Source organism: Mesoplodon mirus (assembly GCF_964341445.2).
Source record: "Mesoplodon mirus genome assembly, chromosome: 13".
Taxonomy (NCBI): Eukaryota; Metazoa; Chordata; class Mammalia; order Artiodactyla; family Ziphiidae; genus Mesoplodon; species Mesoplodon mirus.
In genome coordinates this window covers 37,369,396-37,378,037 of record NC_138989.1, presented here as the reverse complement: position 1 = coordinate 37,378,037, position 8,642 = coordinate 37,369,396, and positions in this window count along the sequence as shown.

Below are 8,642 nucleotides of genomic sequence, written 5' to 3'. Positions count from 1 at the left end.
TTTGGGGTGGGGGGACGTGAGGCAAGAGGCAGTCTCTGCAGCTAAGGGACAGCCAGTTAGCTCCAGCTGATTGTGGCCCTGTGGGAATTAGAGCCCGGACTGCTGCATCTTCACATTTTCCAAGGGAAGTCTGAAATTCGAATGTTAATAGGAAATAGCCCTTCTTTTCCCTGTCCTACCCACTTTGCCATTTAGATAATTTTACATACGGATCAACATTTATTAACACTTAATTGTGTTACCTATTTGTTCACCCCTATTTTTTGCTTTCTTGATTTTGGGGGTTGGGGGTGTGTGGCTGGAATATATGCTCAATTTTTTTCAGAATGGGTCTCTGGCCTGGGTGATATATTCCGAGTACTTTGTGTTCTGAAGATGTCTTTGTTTTTCTTTCAGATTTGAAGGATTTTATTGTATAGAATTCTTAGTTCAAATGAATACTTTTAAAAGTAATGTTAAGTCTCATTCTTCAAAGAATAAGCTGAGTTTTGTTTTGTTTTTTTTCCACTCTCCGGAAAATGTTTGGATTTTCTCTTTATGGTTTTAAAATATTACTAATATATGTTTAGGATGAACTTAAGTATTAATCTTACTCTACAACTGATGGATTCTTTCAAGCCAGAAGCAATGTATTGCTCTGGAAAGTTTTCTCTACTGTTCCTTTAATTGGTTCTTCCTCTTCATCTGGAACTTATGTTGGTTTGATATTAAACCTCTGAATCTGTCACCCGTGCTTTAACTTAAACAAAAACAAAAAAACCACAACTTTTTTGACTCTTTGTTGAGTTCTGGGCATATCCTTTGGTTTAATATTCCAGCTCACTGACTGGATCAGTTTATCATACAGGGAGAGGCCTGGCTACCCAGCTATTCCAAATGCTGACCATACCCCCCATCCAAATCCCTATAATTAATAGCCCCATTACTTCTAGGAAAAATAAAGTAAAAGGGACAGGATTTATACTCCCATCTTACACAGCTAGAAAACCAGTTAAAATATTTGGAAGAAAGGACTTCAGACACTGGACCACAGGAGAGCAGAACTGTGATCTTGGAGAGAAGAAAAACAAACAAAGCACCCTACAGTTGCACCAGCTTACTGTCTGGAGGCTACTGGAAAGGGGGGTCCCATACTGAGCCTAGCAGGCTTACTGACTTGAGAAGACTAATATTAGTGTTTGACGAGGCCAATGTGGCTGTAATCTGAGAGGCAGAAAACAGAAGGATCTCTTCTAATCTTTGGCTAAGTGTGGATATGCACATGAATTAGAGGAAACTATTCAAATTTGAGGAAAGTCACCAGAAAGGAATAGGCAAAAAAATTATTGGAGGTTGCACAAGGTAGGGAATGGTACCTATTCCTGCCAGCCAGAGTGAGAAGATTTAGTAATACATGGGGCATCAGGTAGAATCCTCAATGTGTACTGCCTTACTGGCAGAAAAAGTCTCCTAAGACTAAAGATTGTTTTGGATCTAACAGAACTTGAATGCAAAACTTGGAAGGATTCAACTGATTCCAAGTTAAGAATAGACAAAATAATACCTGGAGTTTCCACAGGGCTTAAAATAGTTCCTGTCCCCACGAGCCAGGGTAGAAAGTGTACATGAATCAAAATTCAACATTATTTAAAGGAATGCCCCCCCTCAAAATTCTAGCAACCAAAAATTACAATTTATAGTGTCCAGCATCCAATCAAATTTACTAGGCATATATAAAAGCGGGAACATATAGCCCATGAACAAGATAAAGGTCAATGAATAGAAACAGACCCAACAGTCCTAAAATTCAGACAAGGACCTTCAAGATGGAAACCACAAGCATAAGGAGGAGAGGTATGAAGGATACAAAAAAGAAAAAAATGAAAGCTACAATTTCTAAGATTAAAAAAATACATTGTATGGGATTATAAGCAGAAAAGACACTTCAAAAGAAAAGATTAGTGAATATGAAGACAGAGCAAAAGAAAGTATCCATAATGAAGCAAAAAGAAGGATTAAACAGAAAAAGAATAGAACAGAGCATCACTGACCTGTGAGACAATAGTAAATGGCCCAGTAGACATGTAGAGTTCCAGAAGTGAATACAGAAAACAAATTGAAAAATAATGGCCCCAAATTTCCAACTTTGATGAAAACCATAATCCACTGAATCAAGCATCTCAAACTCTAAGTAGAATAACCTTTAAGAAAGTCACGTGAAGGTACATCATAAATAAATTGCTGAAAACCAGGAATAAAAGACTAGTTTTAAAACATTCTGAAAAAAAAAAAAAAGACACTCTACATTTAAAGAAATAAAATTGAGGACAACAGAAGACTTTTTGTCAGGAGTAATGCAAGTTAGAAGACAGTGAAGACATCTATAAAGTACTAAAGGAAAAAAAAAACCCTGTCAACCTAGAATTCTTAACTGAACTAAAACATTTCAAAAAGGAAGTCAAATAAAAACTTTTAAAATGCAGTATGATCAGACCTGTGCAAGAAGAAATATTAAAGGAAGCACTTCATGGAGAAGGAAAATGATATCAGAAGAAATCTGGATCTATACAAAGGAATATTACCAAGGATAAAGGGAAATATTTAATAATGATAAAGGAGTCAATTTGTCCTGTGACACAATAATCATAAATGTATATGCACCTAATAAGAGTTACACAACACATGAAACAAAAAAGATAGAATTAAAAGGAGAAACAGAAAAATCTACAATTATAGTTGAGGATTTCAACATTCCTCTTTCATTAATTGATAGGAAAAGCCAACAGAAAAGCAATAAAAATATAGAAGACTGAGCAATACTATCAATTAATTTGACCAAACCGACATTTCTAGAACACTCTAGCTGACAAGAGCAGGATGCATATTATTTTCAAGTACAAACAGAACATACATCAAGGTAGAACATATTCTGGGCCATAAAACAGAGTTTTAATACAGTTATACATTTGAGAGGATTGAAATTATACAAAATATGTTCTCTGGCCAAAACAGAAATAAGCTAGAATAAAAGAGAGATATCTGGAAAATCCCCAAATAATTAACAATTAAGTAGCAAACATATAAATAAGCCACGAGTCAAATAAGAACTCAGAAGAGAAATTAGAAAATATTTTGATATGGTAAGAACATATCAAAATATGTGGAACGCAGTTAAAGTAGTATTTAAAGGGAAATTTATAACATTAAATGTTTGTATTAGAAAAGAAGGAAAGTCTCAAATCAATGATCTGAACTTCCACCTTAAAAAAAGCTAGAAAAAGAAGAGTAAACTCCAAAATGACAGAGCAAATAAAACCCAAAAGGATGAAATAAGATAGGAAATCAGTGAAACAGAACACACATGCACATGGGTGATCGTGCACACATGCACACATACACACACACAAATACACGCATATAGAGCAAATCAATAAAACCAAAAGCTAGTTCTTTGAGACAAACTAAAATTGATAAACCACTAGCCAGACTAATGAGGAAAAACAAAGGAGAGAAGACACAAATTACCAAGATTACAAATAAAGTGGAGGCAGCACTACAGATCCTACAAACACTAAACAATAATAAGGGAAGATTATGTACAAACCACCAAAGTTCATTCAAGAAGAAATAGATAGAGGGTGGGAGGGAGGGAGATGCAAGAGGAAGAGATATGGGAACATATGTATATGTATAACTGACTCACTTCGTTATAAAGCAGAAACTAACACACCATTGTAAAGCAATTATACTCCAATAAAGATGTTAAAAAAAAGAAATAGATAAATAATCCTATAACTATTACGAAGTTTAATAATTTAATTCAAAGTGAAAAATTTTCCCTCAAAGTAAATTCCAGGCCATCTCAGCTTCACTGTTTACCAAACATTTATGGAACAACAGCAATTCTATGTAAACTCCTCAAAAAAATATGAGGGAACATTTCCCAGCTTTTAAATAAAGAGGTTAGTATTACCCTGATACTAAAACAAAGATATTATAAGAAAACAAAACTGCAGAGTAGCACTCATGAACATATACACAAAAATCTTTTTAAAAAATAGCAAATCTGACACTAGCACTATATAAAAAAGACAAAACATCACGACTGGGTGAGATTTATCCCAGTAATGCAAGGTTAGTTTAGAATTCAAAAATCATTAATGTAATTATTCTTCTTAATAACAGACTAAAAAAGAGAAACTATATGATCTTCATACAGACTGAAGAAGTATTTGACAAAATTCAACAATGATTCATGATTTAAAAAAAATCTCTTAGCAAAGTAGCAAAAGAAGAAACTTCTTCAACCTGATAAAGGACATATGGAAAAAACTATTGCCACCATCTGACTTCATAGTAAAAAAATGCTTTCCCCCTAAGATTAGAAACAAGGCAAGGATATCTGCTTTCACCACTTCTATTCAACATAGTTCTGAAAGTCCTAGTTAGTGTAATATGGCAAGAAAAAGAAACAAAAGGCATATTGGAAAGAATAAAGTAAGCCTCTTTATTCTTGGATGACATGATTGATGGTCTTTGTAGAAAATCAACTTTGACTCACAGACATAAAGAACAAACTTACGGTTACCAAAGGGGAAAGTGGGGGTGGGGGGGAGGGATAAATTAGGGGTTTGGGATTAGCAGATACAAACTACTATATATAAAACAGATAAGCAACAAAGTCCTACTGTAGAGTACAGGGAACTCTATTCAATATCTTGTAATAACTTATAACGAAAAAGAATATATATATGTATAACTGAACCACTTTGCCGTATACCAGAAACTAACACAACATTGTAAATCAACTATACGCCAATAAAAGTTTAAAAAAGAAAATCAACTTTGTAGAATTTACCAAAAAAAGCTACTAGAATTAACGAGTTTAGCAAGTTTTAGGATTCAAGGTCAATTTAAAATCAATTAGGGACTTCCCCGGTGGTCCAGCGGTTAAAATTCCAGGCTCCCAATGCAGGGGGCCCTGGTTCAATCCCTGGTCTGTGAACTAGCTCCCGCGTGCCACAACTAAGAGCCTGCATGCCGCAACTAAAATAGCCTGCATGTTCCAACAAAGATCCCGCGTGCCACAACTAAGACCCTGTGAAGCCAAATTAATTAATTAAATATTAAAAATATCAAATAAAATCAATTACATTTAATATAACTAAAAACTGGAAATTAAAATTAGAAAACAATACCTCTTTGTATTAAAAGTCTGGAATACTTAGACACAAATTTAACAACGACAACAACAACAACAAAAAAGCAAGGTCTATACACTGAACACTTAGACCTAAATGTACAGAAAGTTCATAATCTTGGATTGGAAAATACTGTTGAGATATCAGTTCTTCCCAAATTGAACTACTGATTTGATGCAATCTAATCAGAATCCCAGCAGGATTTTTTGTAGCTATTAAGGACTTGATTCTAAAATCCCCATGGAAATTTAAAGAACCAGAAGAGCCAAAAGAATCTTGAAAAGAAGAACAAAGCCAAACAATTTAAACTACTTGATTTTAAGACTTAACTATTCTAAAAGCCACACTAATTAAGACAATGTGATATTGGCATAATGATACATGTAGATCAATGAAACAGGAGTCCTGAAATAGACCCACACGTAGTCAACTGATTTGAAAAAGATGCCAAGGAAATTCAATGTGTAGAAGTCTTTGCAACAAATAGTGCTAGAACAAATGGATATTTGTATGGAAAAACAAACAAAACACTACCCTTGGCCGTTACCTTACATCATATACAAAAGTTATCTTGGAATGCAGACATAAACATAAGAGCTAAAATTATAAAACTTCTGTAGAAAACAATGGAGAATATCTTTGTGAACTTGGATAAGGCAAATTTTTTTAAGATACAAAGAGCGTAAATCATCAAAGGAAAAAAAATGATAAACTGCACTTCATCAAGATTGAAAATGCTTTCTCTTCAACAGACACCATTAAGGACATGAAAATGCAAGGTGCAGAATGGGAGAAAAATATTTGTAAAACATGTATCTGGTAAAGTACTTGTATCCAGAATACTGAAAGAATTACAACTCAGTAATAAGACAAACAACTTGGTATCAAAAGATGGGCAAAACAGACCCTCCACCAGAGAAGATATATGAATTTGAAATAAGCTTATGAAAAGACTCTTTTTTAACATAGCAGCCTTATTCATGATACCCCAAACATCCATCACTTGGTAAATGGACAAAATGAAATTGCAGTACATTCATACAATGGGAAATTTCTAAGCCATAAAAAGATGAATCTCAAAAGCATGTGCTAAGCGAAAGATGCCAGACACAAGTGACGACATACTGTGTGATTCCATTTATGTGAAAACCTAGAAATGTAGAACTGGAGTGGCAGAAGGCCCTCAGTGGTTGCCACGGGTCAGGAGTGAATGGAGAGGACTGACTGTAAAGGGGCATGAGGGAACTTTTTGGAAAGATGAAAAAGTTCTAGATCATGATTCTGGTAGCGGTTTCATGACTGTATACGTTTGTCAAGACTCATCTAATTGTACACTTAAAATGGTGAATTTTATTTTATGCAATTATACCTCAATAAAACAAACAAAAAAAATGTTGCACTGGGGCTCCCTCCTCTTTTTATTTGTTGATTTTGAGTTTGAATTCTCTGAAATTGCACTTAAAACTCTCCAAGAATTTTCTCTTGTATTTATTTTGGACTGGGTTTCTTCTGGTTCCAGGAGTTTCTCAAAATTTCTGGATTGATGTCATCTTTCTAATTTTCTAGCAGTGGTAAGGATTACAAAAACAAGACAAACCAACAACCCAAGATCTTTGATCCTTTCAAAGAGTTTGGGATCGGGAGACGTAAAAGCATACATGTAGTTTGCTAATTCCACAGTATATTCTCTCAATGTTTTAGGAGACAAAGGCTGAGGCTGTCCTTGAAAACGGTAATTATAAATAGCAATTGTAAGTAAATAAAAGGACTCTCATAACATTTAAGGGACACACCACTTTAAATAATTCAGTTTTTCTATTAGGATCACTGTCACTCCTTCTGGCCAACTGCAAAGTTGTTTCTTTTTATTTCTCTTGTCCCTATTACCACTTGGGCTGGAGACAATTTTTTACTTCGGATTCTCAAAGTCCTCCAGCTTCCTCATGCTAACTTGACCTTTAAGATGTGAGTGAAGCTGTACTGAACTGCTCCCCTGTGTATGTGGGAAACCTAGTGTCTGTCCCTCCCAGTGTCTCTGAAGCGCTTGGCGGACTTTTATTTCGTCACAAGGTTTAAACTCTTCCGTGTGAAATCCACCCATCCCCTTTTTTGTACCTTGTCAACCTTCTGGACATTCCCTAATCCCTTTACTTCCCTAAATGCCACCCACCCAGGGTGTGTAGCAGAGTTGAAGGAAAGTTTGTGGTAAGAGAGGAGAGCTGATCAAGCATCTTAGACATCTTGTTTCTTGAAGGTCGGCCTTCCCTGCTACTGTGGGGTTCTCATACCATTTAACTTGGCTTTTATTGTTTTACTAATTTTCTGGGTACCTCCTTTTTCTTCCATTTCCTCTTTCTCTTAGGTCAGCACTCCCACCCCCTCATTCCTATTCATTTTTCATTCTACTCATGAATTGAATGATTCATTCATTCTTGGAGTGTTACATCTAACTAGTCTGTTCAATGGAGTTTTAACATATATAGCTACCAATTTTTGAAAAATAGAAATTTAATTGAAAAATTCTTAAAGGTTCCAATTTAGAAGTTAAGAGTTTTGAATATGCTCAACATTTGGTATGTTCTCTCCATTTAATAAGGTCTTATGGTAACTTTACATTTAACAGAATATTGTATATTGCTACTGTACCAAAAATGTTACTGTTTTGTATTAACTCTCACTTTGACATATAACATAAGAGTTTCCAATTTTCTACTGATACATCTAGTGGTGGCATGATGAGCATCAGTCAGGGTCCCAGCTGGAAACAAATGGCACACTCGAATTAAGATAAATCAAGGATATTTACAAAGAGGGGGGGAAGGATAAGGGAACCACAAGAATTAATGCAACAACCAACATTAACAGAAGCACCCCTAAGGCAGAAAAGATAGGGGATGGGAGGTCCCCCAAAGGAGAGGAGGTCCCTTCAGTTGGAGGACATAGCCAGCGCAACCTCACAGGGAGTGAACCAGGGGAATAAATACCTTGACCTCTCTTTCAGATTTCCTCCGGTCTTCTGCTAGAGCTCCTCGTTGGCTCAGCCCAAGAGGAATCCAGAGCGAGGGAACCCACTGGTGAGTACAGGCCAGCCTTCCAGCAGAGTATGGCTGTGGAAGGACAAATGGAAGATACCAGGCACACATTGCTTATTTTAATCAGAAATATTCCTTTCTGTATCGACAATTTGAATGTTAATCGGGACTCTGATTGCTGTTGAAGGAAACTCAACTTGATGTCTTAAAAAAAAAAAAGTAAAGAAAGGAAATGGCAGAAAGGCAGGGGAGGAGCTGATTTTAGGGAAATAAATGCTGTTCAGGCACTCACTCTCCTCCTCATCTCTGCATATGCTTGTTTGTTTTGTATCCAAGTGGGGACCTGGACTCCAAGAGCATTGAGCATTGGGGTAGATCTTTAGAGCAGTATAATCAGACAAAGGATGACTCATCTTCCAACTCCATGGAG